Genomic DNA, 14,632 nt, shown 5'->3' on the forward strand with positions numbered 1-14,632 from the left:
GTGGACTCCCTGCTACTGTGTCCTTCCAAGCGGGCTGTGTGCCTTTCGTACCCTTCCAAGCGGGCTGTGTGCCTTTCGTACCCTTCCAAGCGGGCTGTGTGCCTTTCGTACCCTTCCAAGCGGGCTGTGTGCCTTTCGTACCCTTCCAAGCGGGCTGTGTGCCTTTCGTACCCTTCCAAGCGGGCTGTGTGCCTTTTGTACCCTTCCAAGCGGGCTGTGTGCCTTTTGTGCCCTTCCAAGCGGGCTCTCTGTCTGTCGTGCCCTTCCAAGCGGGCTCCCTGCCAAAAGACTTATTACCTGTATTTTATTTTGCCATACGTCCGGTTACTTGCTTAGACTATTACCCTTATTTGCTGGTTCTGTTATATACATAAAATACACTGCATTACCTGGATTTCTGTTGGTAGTGTCTTTGTTTGCATAATCATGCACCCTGGGTTACATACTGAACCCCAAGTATCCCCTGCGCATGGGCTCCTACCCGACCGGATCACCCGAGTCCTGACAAAGAGGATCTAACTAATTTTTGGAATATTTTAAATAATAACCAATGGGGTATTAAATTAACGTCATCAAGCAGTAAAAATAATATTGACTTTTTAGATTTCAACATTTACATTGAGAACGGTTTGTGTAAAACCAAAACATTCTTTAAATCTGTTGACGTTAATAATATTAGTCAATCAGATAGTTGTCATTTTGGCCCTTGTCTTAAAAATGCCCGTAAAAGCCAATTTATTCGACTCTCCTCTGTCAAATAACCTAAGCTTAACTTTTAAAAATCTCACTTTAACATGAAACCACGGAAGTTAAATGCCAATACTTTGGCTGCTTGCCTGAAGACACAATTTTAGACCAAAACCAAAAACAAGCCCAAGGATGTAGTACTGTATTTTCCTGATCAAAATCTGAAACAGCCTCCATGTGAAGTTTGGAGCAGAATCCCAGAGGAATGTTGGTAAATAATATGTTATGGAGGACCCATATAAGTTCAACAGATGAATTTCTGCCATGGTTTGTTATATTTTTTGAGAATTATAGAAACATAGAAAGTGATGGCAGAAAATAATAATTCCCATCTAGTCTTCCCATTGTCATCCCATCTAGTCTTCCCAAGATTATCTCATTGAAGGTTCATACAGACCCACTAATGAAGAATGCATATTAAAGTAAGACCCCTGGAACTCTCATCTTTCACCATTCCACAAAATTTTCTGATATAATTCTGTTTTAACACTTTGCAGCTGATCATCTGTTTAAGCATAAACTTAAATCCAGTACAATCCTGTCACTCCGTAGCTGTATCTATCATGCTGTGTGTCATCATGACTTGTCGCTAATTAATCTGTCTGATGATATTGGATTATGGAGCATATCACTGGCATGTATAAACCTATGTTGCTGTTACAACAATGTCCAAATAGACAAGCTGAAAAAGCTCAGGTATAACTGCCTCTTATATAAATATTTATGTAACTTAGTTCCAAGTTGTAGGAAATGTACACAGCAGTTTTTTTTGGACATCCTGTTTTCAAATGTCCTTAAATAGGGAAAATATCCAATATTACAGAATATATTTTATAGCAAATATACTACATATTATTCAAAAACACTGGATTTCAGAGGCCATATTCCAGAATAAAGAGTACACTATACAAGTGGGTTCTTAATTCAGATGCATTACAGCCCCCTTGACAAAGATTTAAAAAGTAAAAAAGACTCTTGTCCATATCTAATCGAAGACAAGTGTTTACTTGTTCTGTCTTGCATGCAATATGATTACTAATGAACCCATTGAGGGGCTGATTACCCACAACACCACCAATATGTTTCTCCTCTCTACTGTTCTTCAACATTATGTTTGATCCATAGCTCCAACACTAACGATAATGTCCAGACATTAACAACAATTTAATTCTCGTTTCTTGGGAGGAAGATTCCCAGTATGCCACATAAACTCATAATTACAGAATATCCATTCTTGTTTGGCAAACTATGGAAACAAATCATTTTGATAAAATTTACCCTTGGAGCCTTGGTGGTTTGGGCCAAATTTCCAGCCAGGGAAACAAGACCAGATTGCATAGTTTTGCTATAGTTATGGGATAACTTTATATACATCTTACACTTTACCCAAGGAAAACTATAGATATCTGCCTTTTAAGAGTGGCAGGTCGTCCCTACTTTGATCACTGTTGAAAAAATGTTTTTCAAGATGTGGAGATAGCTTGGAGATAGAACAAGGCAAAGCAGGAAAACAACTGTGAAAGAGAGAAATATATGTTATAACATTTATTTTTAATTGAGCAACATCCAAAACCTATCATTTAAAAATAATGATGATGGGGCATGGCCTAACCGTGGAGCTAGATGGTTGCTTGAGTGAGGAGCTCTGCCTGCATGTTGGCATAGAAGCGGCTATAAAAGCATATTTTATGAAGTTTTGGTTCAACTATTGAGTGGGTCGGCACCTTGCAGCCTCCATGATGACATCTAAACATCCCAAGCACGGCTTTGCGTAAGAATTCCATTGCATTACTACACCCTCTTGGTATAGACTTTACTTTTTATTACAATGCCCATACTAGATATTTCTGAATTGATTGCATTCTAGCGCATATAATACTCAAGATGTTCCTCCGCCAACCTGTGCCGAGATAGGACTCCTTGAAGCAATATTTTTTGCTAAATAAGACGCCTGACCTACAGCCTACTACAATCTGGTTGGCCCACAAGGAAAAAAACAGGATGAAATCTCTCTCCACCCTCACTCACCAAGTTACGGCGCTTGAATTTACACATAATAAACATCATTTATCATGTAAATATGGCTCCGATCATGGGCCGGAACAGTAAAGCAAACATTGCATGAATAAGGCTAGAGTATCCTTTTAATCCACTGATTTACAAAATCATAGAAACTTTAAGATATAGAATGTGGCCATTTGGCCCATCTAGACTGGACATTTTGAACCTGCTGTAAGACCTCCATGACCTCTAACCTTACCTGGTGCTTGCTCACGCCTAATGTTCAGGATGATCTTATGCCTAGCATCCTCCTCCATGCATTTCCTCTCAGTATTAGGAATATACTATTTACCCACCACAATTTGAGTGCCTGGCTGTCTGGGAGCAGTATGTGGTACTGTGACATTACAGTGACTTTACAAGGAACATATAAAATAGATAACATAGAAATATAGAACAGATAACAACCATTTGGCCTATTTAGTCTGCCTATTCTTCCTAATATAAAGACTTCAACCTCAACCCTTGGCTGATGAGCCATATGCGTATCCAATCATTTATATTTTTGGTTAATGTGCTCAAAGACCCAGGGTCATGAGGGCCAAGGTTGGGGACCGCTAAAAGCCTAGTTTGCACCCAGTGAGTGACTGATTAGCACCGCAGTGGTCCGGATCAGCTTGCCGACTGGGTAGTTTGCCTCATGCATGAAATGTGAGCCCAAACACCATTCATGGAACTGAAGAAAAAAACTGTTCTTGCAAATAATTATGTTCTTCGAGTAACAAATTTCAATAAATCAGACACAGTTTACACAGTTAAAATTCTGCCAGCTGCTGACAGATACAATGAGAAGCCTGACAGACAGGGAAAGAGGGTTGTATGAAAATATATAAAAATTACCAATCTGTGTCATACAATGTGACTGCACAGAAGTAGCAAGTTTCATGACATATAAAATGCCCATGCATTATGTGATCATATGATTTTATGTTGCAGCTTTGATATGCACATGTACTACTAGTGTGACTGACACCTTCTGGCCCCTAGGGGAGTGGGGGCAAGTAAAGCCAAGTGGTGTGCTGCCCTCACACCCACCATAACTAACACACACACATACCTACACATAAACATATTAGACCGGGGTGGGACTCTATCAAGGGTTTGACTTTATTATTTCTCTGGGCAGGGGGGCAGTGTTTTGTTAGAAACTGGACAGGCCAGTGTCGCCACCGGGATTCCAGAGGGCTGGATGGGTCTGGACTGTGGACCAGAGAGCATGAAACTCTTTGTTGAAGCTGTGGGTAGAGCAAAGCAAATTGTTTGTAATGGCTCGGTTGGAGTGTTTGAATGGGACAAGTTTTCTAAAGGCACCAAAGCTGTGATGGACGAAGTAGGCTCACAAATGCGACATATTTCTTAAAGATTTTTAATCTGCTATTAATTGCAATTCAGTATAATCCAGTACTTTTGCGTGGAAAGTCACTAATAGTTTATTGTTCAGTACAATATTTTTTCATTTTCAAGGATAAATAAACTGATTTTCAGGAGGTATGCACTACAAGTATAAAACTAAAAATAGATACTTTTAAAAGTTATTTTTAAGCAGACAGTGGATAAAAAAGCAATAGTATAGTAATACTTAAATTGAATTTACTTTTATAAGAATAAGCACAATTCTAGAAGTTTAGTTTAATGTGTACATTCTTTTTGAAACTTGCTTATTTTAGTTTCATTTTGACCTTAGAGGGAGTTATCAGGTTATTGTCATCTGTGCATATACTGGTTAGTGACCAAGTAACTGATCAAAATTCATATAAAATTTCAACTGTTAGTATTTTCATTTATTCAATACTTCAAATTCAGTAACTGAAACATGAGTATTGTTTTGGTGGGGGTAGAATACAAAGCAGCGGAAAGGAAAAAAGTAGCAACACGTGTGTTTGTGGCGACACTGGCCTGTCCAGTGTTGGTGTTCTCATCAAACTTATTGTCGCGGCCCCAGGATCTCGTGTGTGGCAATCCGCTCGCGGGTCACGGAGACCCGAGCAAGAGAGCTCGGGCTCCGTCTCCGGCGGGCGGGCGTCCGCACATAATGTCCGTGGGGCCCGGAGTCCCCGTTCTCCCTGCACTGGCAATCGGCAACCCGATCGCCGGGGCAGGAAGCAGGATGACAGGTCTGGGGATTCGGCAGCGATCAGAATAAAATCTGCTCGCTGCCTTAGGAATCCCCAGAGAGGTTTACTTACCGGTTCACCGGTTTCCACTGGGGGCGCAGTTAATTCTCACGGCTGGAGCCGTGAGTCAGAGGGACGTCTTAGGGCACGCCCCTGATGCACTGTTGGGGGCGTGGCTTTAGGTGGCGCCAGATTTAAAAACCCTGCAGTACTCCTCACAGTCACCCTGTTGTGGTCTATTCCCTGAGTCTGCGTTTGAGTTTATTCTGCTACTTTTTGGTTGACCATTGGCTTTCCTGACTACCCTCTTGCCTGCTGATTTTGCACCTCTGCCTGAGACTCTTGCTACCGGCCCCTGGCTCGTCCGACTATCCGCTTAGTATACCTGACCCCTGGCTCGTCTGACTACCCGCTTTGTGTACCTGATCCCTGGCTCGTCTGACTACTCGCTTTGTGTACCTGATTCCTGGCTCGTCTGACTACCCGCTTAGTGTACCTGACCCCTGGCTCGTCTAACTACCTGCATCGTGTACCTGATCCTTGGCTCGTCGGACTATCTGCATCGTGTACCTGACCCCTGGCTGTTCCTATCATCTGCTGATTGCTGCACCTCGCTGCTTCAACTCAGTATCTACCCTTCTCTGCTATCACTGCGGCTTCCTCACGGTTGGGATCATCCTGTTACCTGGTGGTTCCCTGTTCTGAAGATCTCCTGTGGTGAGTGCCTTTTGGTGCTAGCATACGTGACACTTATCAGCTGTTATAAAATCTACTGGAAGGGTGATTCTAACACCGTTTTTCTCTGTTTTGGCCATCAAGTCTTTCACAATTTTAGCGCCTTCATCATCATACAAAGAAGTACCGATCTCCATATTGTTCAAAACTTTCAAGAAGGTGAAGGCCATTCCTCCTCCAATAATCATTTTGTTCACTTGATCCAAGGATGGCCAGGAAAGGTCTCTCTGGGTACTCCAAGGCCTTGGCAAAGTAATCAAGCTCCTTCTTCATTAAGAAACTGTTGGTTGAAATAATGGTCGAATTCTCCTCAGAAAGAGTTTCCTTTAATTAGATCATGCGCATAATCGAGACAAGGCACACAACACACAAAAGTCGAAGCGTTGTCTGATTACATGTTTGGATTACATGGTTTATATAACCTCTTATCTACTTCTAATAGCATGCATTATTATGATTGGTTACTTTTCAAGCAAGTTACACCTCTTTAAGCTGCATAATTAAGAATGGCCTAGACTTGACCCTTTGCACATATATATAGAACAACTTAGAGTAGACGTGTTGGCGGGAACTCGTCCATATATCATAGACTAGACATTCCCTGCTTTCTTATGTCTTGTCAGGAATAATATTTACGATAACGCAAGCATTTTTCTAACATTTCCCTCCTGTTTATCAAAATATTATTCAATATCAGACTCTTCATCTTCAGTATCAGTCATTAGCACTGATAATTCATCTTTTATGTCAATAACTTCATTAATATATACAGAGTCTCAGATACTCTTAATAATTGATCACATTCTTCTTTGTTGATCAGGGAGTACATAGTCTGATTTACAGCTTTATCAATTGTCTTATTCAAAAGTCCTCGGCAACATGGAATAAAACAGCATCCTCCGAATATCAATACTGCGGCTACTATAGTGATAGTAATTATTCCGGATATTATCATTCCTGACCCTCGCCCGAACCATCCTTCTAACCAAGAGGTGAACACATTATGTATTCCTGCATTCTCGGCAAGTTCATTCAATAAGGATGTTAGTCCTTCGAGGGCTTTGGTGATACTCCCATCAGGGGCGGTGTTATTTGGTATGAAGGTGTAACATTGGTTCCCGGACATCTTGCACACGCCCCCTTTCTCGGCCAATAGCATGTCCAAGGCCATTCGATTCTGCCAGGCCATGAGGGATGTCGCATCCAGTTGCTCATGTATTCCTTTAATAGCATCTCGAGTATAGTTCACAAACCGCTGTTGATTATAATAGATGTAGTTTATCCAGTCCACATTTTTCGCTATTGTACTCCACCAGAAAAGGACTGACTCGAAACCTGCTGCAATTTGGTTTCGGGCTTTGAACTCATTTGGAACTCCTCGTCATCAATATATATTCATTTATCAAACGATCCTTGTGGTTGTATTGATCTTTTCGGCCTTGAAGTTGGTTCCTTCCGTGAGGTCAACAGATTCAAAGGTACGATGAGTTGTATTATAGCACATTTTCCTTTTCTTCTGGGATCGATGAAAGGTCTTATTTTCCGGTCTCCGCACAACCACCAAATATCTGCTCTCATCTGGGTTGGCTGTCGTAGTCCTGTGGAAAAAGTCTCGACACATAGTGAATTAGACAAATCTTTATAATCAAAATAGCTGCTATTACCCTGAAGTTCCATACAGGTGTAATTCCCCCCATATATTTGCACTGTTGGAGGTAATCCAGGTCTCTGGACAAGTCCAATGTATGACAAGTTTCATTTCCAGGTGGGGTATGAGTCTTATCAAACAGCTTTATTATGCAGTCAAATCCAACTGTATCATTCTCTTCTGTTAATGGAAATGGTACCGTAGCCAACTGCGGACGGGCTTCTACACAGACTATACAATTCTCTTTGTTAAGACTCTTTACAGTAAATCGAAGCCATTCCAACCAAACGTTATCTCCATGAAATCCTGCTTCCAGGGCAATCTGATCAATAGAACTCAAATTGGTACCGAATTACCCCTGTCTCAATTTCCTCGATATATCTTTCTTCCTGGATCTGAAACTCTTTTTCTGCTTGGACCTTTCTGGAAAAGACAAAAAGAAAGTTCCCTGCGGGTCTCTATTGGAAACCCACACAACTATAGTATATAGTCTCTCATCCGTCTTCATAGGTTCCTTTAAAGTAAATAGTAATTTATTACAATTATCAAAGGTTGTACATTCAGATTGTAATCTTTTTACAGATAATCTTGTTTTTATTCGCTCTTGCCCCGGGTATATCATATCCCCAATCTCGACTAGCTGTTGTTCACAAAGCATAATCCCAACCAAGACATGATGTTATACTTCGTTTTCCAGGGGGCTTTTCGGGGATCCAGCATATATATATATATACATCCGCCTTAGCATAGTTTATTGCTTGCCCAATATTTTTACAATGAATCAGTTTGCACAGATCAATGACAATGGAACTATCTCCTGCCAATGAAAAAGTCAGATTTTGTGCTTTGGTATCTTCCCATTTGGTCACCTTGTTCTCATCCCACTTAGCATTAGCATTAGAATAAGAAATTATTGTAAAAGCATCAGTCACTACCCAATAAACTATAAGCAGGCACCACCCCTTCATCCTACCTGGCCGTCAACTCAGGGTTTGGGGAATGGATTTCTTCACTGGCTTGAGACGAGTCCAACCTATTGTCTGGACCCCAGTAAGAACGGTGAGATTATGGAACTCTCTGCCAGAGGAAGTGGTGATGGTAAACTCAATAAAAGAGTTCAAAAGGAGCCTGGACGTGTTTCTTGAAAGCAATAATATTACAAGTTATGGATATTAGATTAATAGGGACAGAACGTTGATCCAGGGATTTATTCTGATTGCCATATTTGGAGTCGGGAAGGAATTTTCCCCCTGGTATGGGGCAATTGGCATCTGCTTCATAAGGGTTTTTTGCCTTCCTCTGGATCAACACAGTAGGGACACAATATGTATATAGGTTGAACTTGATGGACTTTGGTCTTTTTTCAACCTTATGAACTATGTTACTATGTTACTATGTTACTTTGTACCCAGACTTAATGAGTGACTACCAGCAAGTGGTGTTACCTTCTTACAGTGCGACTGATGTATCCAACAACTCCTCTCAGCTATCTTACACGCCGTGGGGGTGGTTAGTAGTACTTGGTACGGTCCTTCCCACCTCGGTGATGAACAATTCTTTCGTTTGATTATCTTTATTAGTACCCAATCTCCAACACTCAATTTCTCAGGAATTGGCTCTTGTGCTTCTGGAAGAGAATTAACAGTTTGTATTGATCTGGTATTCAACATTTTTACCATATAATCTGCTAGGGTTAATTCTCTTTCATCATTTGCCTCTTTTACCTTTATCTGTGGCAAACTATAGGGTCTCCCATACATTACTTCAAATGGGGTGAGACCTTGCTTGTTGGGTGTAATACGCATACTCAACCTTACCATTGGTAGGCAGGAAACCCAATTCTTCCCGGTTTCTGCCATGGTCTTTTTTAATTTATTCTTTATTGTTCCATTGTTACTTTCTACCAACCCTGCTGACTGAGGATGATAGGCGCAATGATTCTTTAATTGTATACCAAATACTTGTGCAAATCTGGAGATTAATTGATTGACAAAATGAGGCCCATTGTCACTATATATTCTTTCTGGTATTCCATATCTAGGAAGGATTTCTTTTATCATGACCTTAGCTACTGTATCTGCATCTGCGTGGGCTGTTGGGAATATTTCTACCCATTTAGTTAATGCATCAACAATAACTAGACAATATTTTACATTTATTTAGTTCAATATAATCCATGCAAATATATTGAAACAGATACTCTGGGTTGGGGAACTTCCCAATAGCAAGTTTGAGATTTCCCTGTGGATTATATCGAGCACAGATAAGACAATTAGCACACAAAACATTTTTTTAGAGTAATTTTGGAACACCTTAATGGCTTAATGGAATAATGGCTACCATCCCTCCTGTTGAGACATGGCTCAGCCCATGACTCAATAAGGCTGCATAGCGAAATAATGACTTCGGCAATATTGGTTTATTGTCAATATAAAAAAAATTGTTACATAGAGTCGCTTATTTAGACTGCCAATATCGTTTTTCAGACATAGGGGCAGCCTGTTGCATGTCATACAAAACCTGGTGATCAATTTGTATTTCATTAGTGATTATGGCAAGCATCTCTTGAGCAATTCTTTTTGCTTCTATATCTGCACGGTTATTGCCTAATGCAAGGATCTTTGCTGTTGGTATGAGCTGCACACTTTATTACAGCTACTTCTTTTGGTAGATTTATAACCATTAATAGCTCTTTAATTAAAATTTATAATTTATCAGTTTCCCTGTGGAAATCATACCTCCTATTTTCCCCATTGTTGTGCAAACACATATATAGTAGAAAACACATATTGACTGTCGGTATAGATATTTACCCGTTTGTCTACTTCCCATTTGCAGGCCTCGATGAGAGCCATTAATTCAGCCGCCTGGGCTAATAAATAATTAGATAATTTACCTGCCTTGATTACTTCAGCATTGTATTCAATGTTTCCTTTATCCCTTTTCCACGAGTGACTAATCTCACATCACACCATATCTCCCACAGACTTCCACTGATCAGTTTGCTGTTTACACAGAGACAAATGTGGTGTTATACCTTTAGAAAGTGTGGTCATTAATATTACAAGATAATGCCCCTTGTCCTTTGTCTGTCCAGTAAAAGTATTCTGTCTGTATTACGATATTTCATTCGTCTTTTAAGTGTGATTCATAATACTCGTCTCCTCCTGCTGTTCTCTTAACATACATTGTACAATGAAAATTATTTGAATATTGAACTTGTAAATGATCACAGGTCTCAAATGTCTTATGTACAAGTTCCAAAACCTGTATTATGTTTCCCTTATTTTCAGTAAAATCTATGTTCAAGGCATAATAGTAACGATCATGCCGTCCTTGATAGTTATTTCTTCTTTCCACTGTAACATCAAACTTGTCTCCCACGGGTGCAATGTGCACTCCTAACTTTTTAATTAGATCTCTTCCCATGAGATTTACGGGACATACCTCAGATAATATTACTCTGGCAGCAATTATGTTTCTAGACTCTGGATGTTGTATTTGAAGGGGGACAGATAAGCTTTTGGTATGTGTCCTCCCTTTTACTCCCTTTATGTGAATTTAACCAGTCCCTTTCTGTATGCCAGTGCAGGTGGGATAATTCAATAGGGTTCGCGAAGCCCCTGAATCTACCAAAAACGTTGCACATTTGTTATTTACAATTAAATCAATTCCAGGCAAATTTGACAATAACAACACATCATGAACATTACAGAAATCTAATGTTTCTTTTTCTTGTATTAGTCATTGCTCTGGGGAGTTCTGCTTTCTCTTGTCTGGTTCGGGACACTCTTTTACTTAATATCCTTCCTTTCCACAATTATAACATCCATGTGACCGTCTGTTACGCATTTATCTCTTTACGCGTCCCAGACACAAACACATTTTTCAATTGCTGCTCATAAGCAGAATTTGGATCTGGATCGGGAGGTGGGGTTAAACCACTATAGATATCAAAAACCTTTTTCAGTCGATAAAAATATTGATGCACATCCTCCCCATCCTTCTGCATACATCTATTTATCTCCATCCAATTTGTTCTACGAGCCCATCTGGTCGTACAAGCAGTTATAAAGACATTTAATTGATTATTTAAATCAAGACTGTCCCATAGAAGTGGGCTTCTTGGATTTAGATTATCGTACCCATTCCGGTTCAGTTCCACTGAACTTCAATCTGATTTGAAAACTCTGACACGCTCTCTCTATTTCTTCACCATTTAATTGATAACTGTTACAGAGCCCTCATATATCCTCCCCAAACTGTCAAGGATCCTCTTTTGGACTTTTTACATGTTCAGTAGTTTTTTTTAATATCTTTCTCTGTTTATGTTCTATGCACCTACATGGTTAACGGATGTATTTGACCTTGACTACTCCCTAAGGAGGCGCGTTACTTATATTGTTACTTTAAGCATATTAATTTGAATATAAAATAAAACAAGAAGATATATATCGTAAAAATTACAGACAGGTATACAGGATATCTTATTATTTTAAAAATAAAATGTGTTAATTATAAATTCTAGCATTTAAAATATTAACCCTTATTTAAATGAATTCTGAAAGAAGCATCTGAATAAAAGCATTAGAATAAAAAGATAAAAAAGCTTTTCTAATGTTGACTCTACATATAATTTATGATCGATCACAGATAACAGACAAGACATACATTTCACAGATTCTGGAACCAGCTGGAAACATGGTATAGAATTTGGAATGTTATAATTTAGTCACTACGTAGTTTCTTTTAAATCCACCACTCCGAGTCTAGACTCTACTGGGATGGTCCAGCCATCCGAAACCTGAGGGATCTGCCCTCAATTTTAAATGCACTATACCTGAACAAAGTGAATTTATGCCTAAACATTTTCTAGATTGAGTTTATACATAAACTGTTTGTCTCCTTTCAGTGGTTTCTTCTTTATCCACAAGAAAACACTCTCATCCTTTTGTTTCTTTCCCTTACTGTAGGATTTCCCCATGATACAATCTCACCGCAAAGCAGAAAACAAGGAAAATCTTTTGTTATTTTTAAGATACCACGTCTGGACAGGGTTAAACAGAGAGTTCTTGGTATTTATAAGATACCACGTCTGGACAGAGTGAAACAAAGGACCTCGGTATTTATAAGATACCGCTTCTAGACAGAGTGAAATAAAGAGCCCTTGGTATTTATAAGATACCGTTCCTAGACAGTAAAGGCAGGAAAATCACTCTCGCAGCGAAGTTGTTCACTTGCAATCCCAGCACTTGATCACAGAGAGCTTCTCACAAATGCCGGGGGGCGTATTAACAACAACCTTATTAACTGTTCGTTCGCTTTAAAGGACTCCTGAACAGTCATTCACACAGATAGATTCATTCAGACAAGATTTGTGACATGGGTTGGTATAGCTGTCCCTGGACCATAAGAGCTCTTCTCTTTAAGGTCTTGTGATACTCATTCACAATAATACATGCCACAACCAACATCAACAGTATTATCACAATTACAAACAACAATTCGCTATCACAAAAATAATGACTAACTACCTGTGCACATTTCTTCTGATCAGCCTCAGTACTCCAAGTATTATTCTCATTATCGAATCGAGACAAGGCACACAACACACAAAAGTCGAAGCGTTGTCTAATTACGTATTTGGATTACATGGTTTATATAACTTCTTATCTGCTTCTAATAGCATGCATCATTCTGATTGGTTACTTTTTAAGCAGGTTACGCCTCTTAGTAGATATGTTGGCGCAACTCGTGATATATCATAGACTAGACATTTTCTACTGTCTTTGTCAGCAATAATATTTATGATAACATAAGCATTTTTCTAACACTCCTATATGTCTATGTCTTTCTATTTATGTATGTTTTATATTTTTGTACAATAAAAAAAATAAAATAAAAGCCCCATGGAGCGTTACACATTGCTCAGAGCGTCAACTCCCGGAAGCACCTTGCCTTCTAGAAGGTCCAAGCTGGCTCCTCCTCCAGTGCTAACATGGCTGACTTTGTCTTTAGTATCCCACTTGGCACAGCAGGTAGCAGTGTCTCCTCCACCAGCCTGTTCCAGTGACCTCTACTACATCTCTGCTTTGGCCATCAAGTCTTTTTACCGCCTTCATCATCATACAAAGAAGTACCGATCTCCATATTGTTCAAAACTTTCAAGAAGGTGAAGGACATTCCTCCTCCAATAATCATTTTGTTCACTTGATCCAGCATGTCATTGATCAGCTGAATCTTGTCCTTAACCTTGGCCCCTCCAAGGATGGCCAGGAAAGGTCTCTCTGGGTACTCCAAGGCCTTGGCAAAGTAATCAAGCTCCTTCTTCATTAAGAAACCAGCAGCCTTCTGTGGCAGGTTTACGCCAACCATAGAATTGTGGGCTCTGTGAGCAGTTCCAAAGGCATCGTTGATATAACCATCTCCAAGTTTAGACAGGGAGGCCCTGAAAGATTCCACTTGAGCGGCATCTGCCTTAATCTTGTTCCCAGCGGCATATTTGCCCTTTCTTTCTTCCTCTACATGGAATCTCAGGTTCTCCAGAAGAATTACAGTTCCAGGAGCTGGATCAGCACACGCAGCTTCCACCTCTGGCCCAACACAGTCCTTCAGGAACAGAATATCCATTTTCACACTTTTATTAAAAGTAACACCACAATTGGGCAAAGAAAATCAACAATATGACTTGGCATGATAGGAGTGTGATTGCTAACAGCAAACACACTCTTTTTATACCCAGGCAACCAGTAAATGCTGGAACCTAGGCATGATGGGACTGTAATTGCTGTTAGCAGATTGCTGTTACCTGTTAGCAATCACACTCCTATCATCCCAAGTCAGCCAGTACATGCTGGTACAGGGTGGCTGTAAGTGATGTGCAGACCCCATACTGCCGGCAGCATCAATACACAAGGGGGGCAGCTAGCCAGGTTTCTGCATGTACTGGCTGACTTGGCATGATAGGAGTGTGATTGCTAACAACAATCACAGTCCCATCATGCCTAGGTTCCAGCACTTACACATCCATGCTATCACACACACACAAATTCATTCATTCACAGATTCATTCCCTCAATCAGACATACTCATTCACACAACCTAGCCCACCCACTCACCTGCTCTACAGCACTCGATGCCGCTCACAGACTTCAGCAGGGGGCGCGGCCTCCCTCGTTCTCCCCACAGAGGAAGCAGGACTGGAGCAGAGAATAGACCCTCCCACAAGTAAACTGCAGGGCTCTTGTGATCCTGGCTGCCGATATCACGCGGGCCGCACCTCGAGGTATAAAGATGAGAAACATACTTTTTAAATAATGTAATTATT

This window comes from Sceloporus occidentalis, unplaced genomic scaffold (genome assembly GCF_023333645.1).
Source record: "Sceloporus occidentalis isolate IW3139 unplaced genomic scaffold, rSceOcc1.0.p SCAF_50, whole genome shotgun sequence".
Lineage (NCBI taxonomy): Eukaryota > Metazoa > Chordata > Lepidosauria > Squamata > Phrynosomatidae > Sceloporus > Sceloporus occidentalis.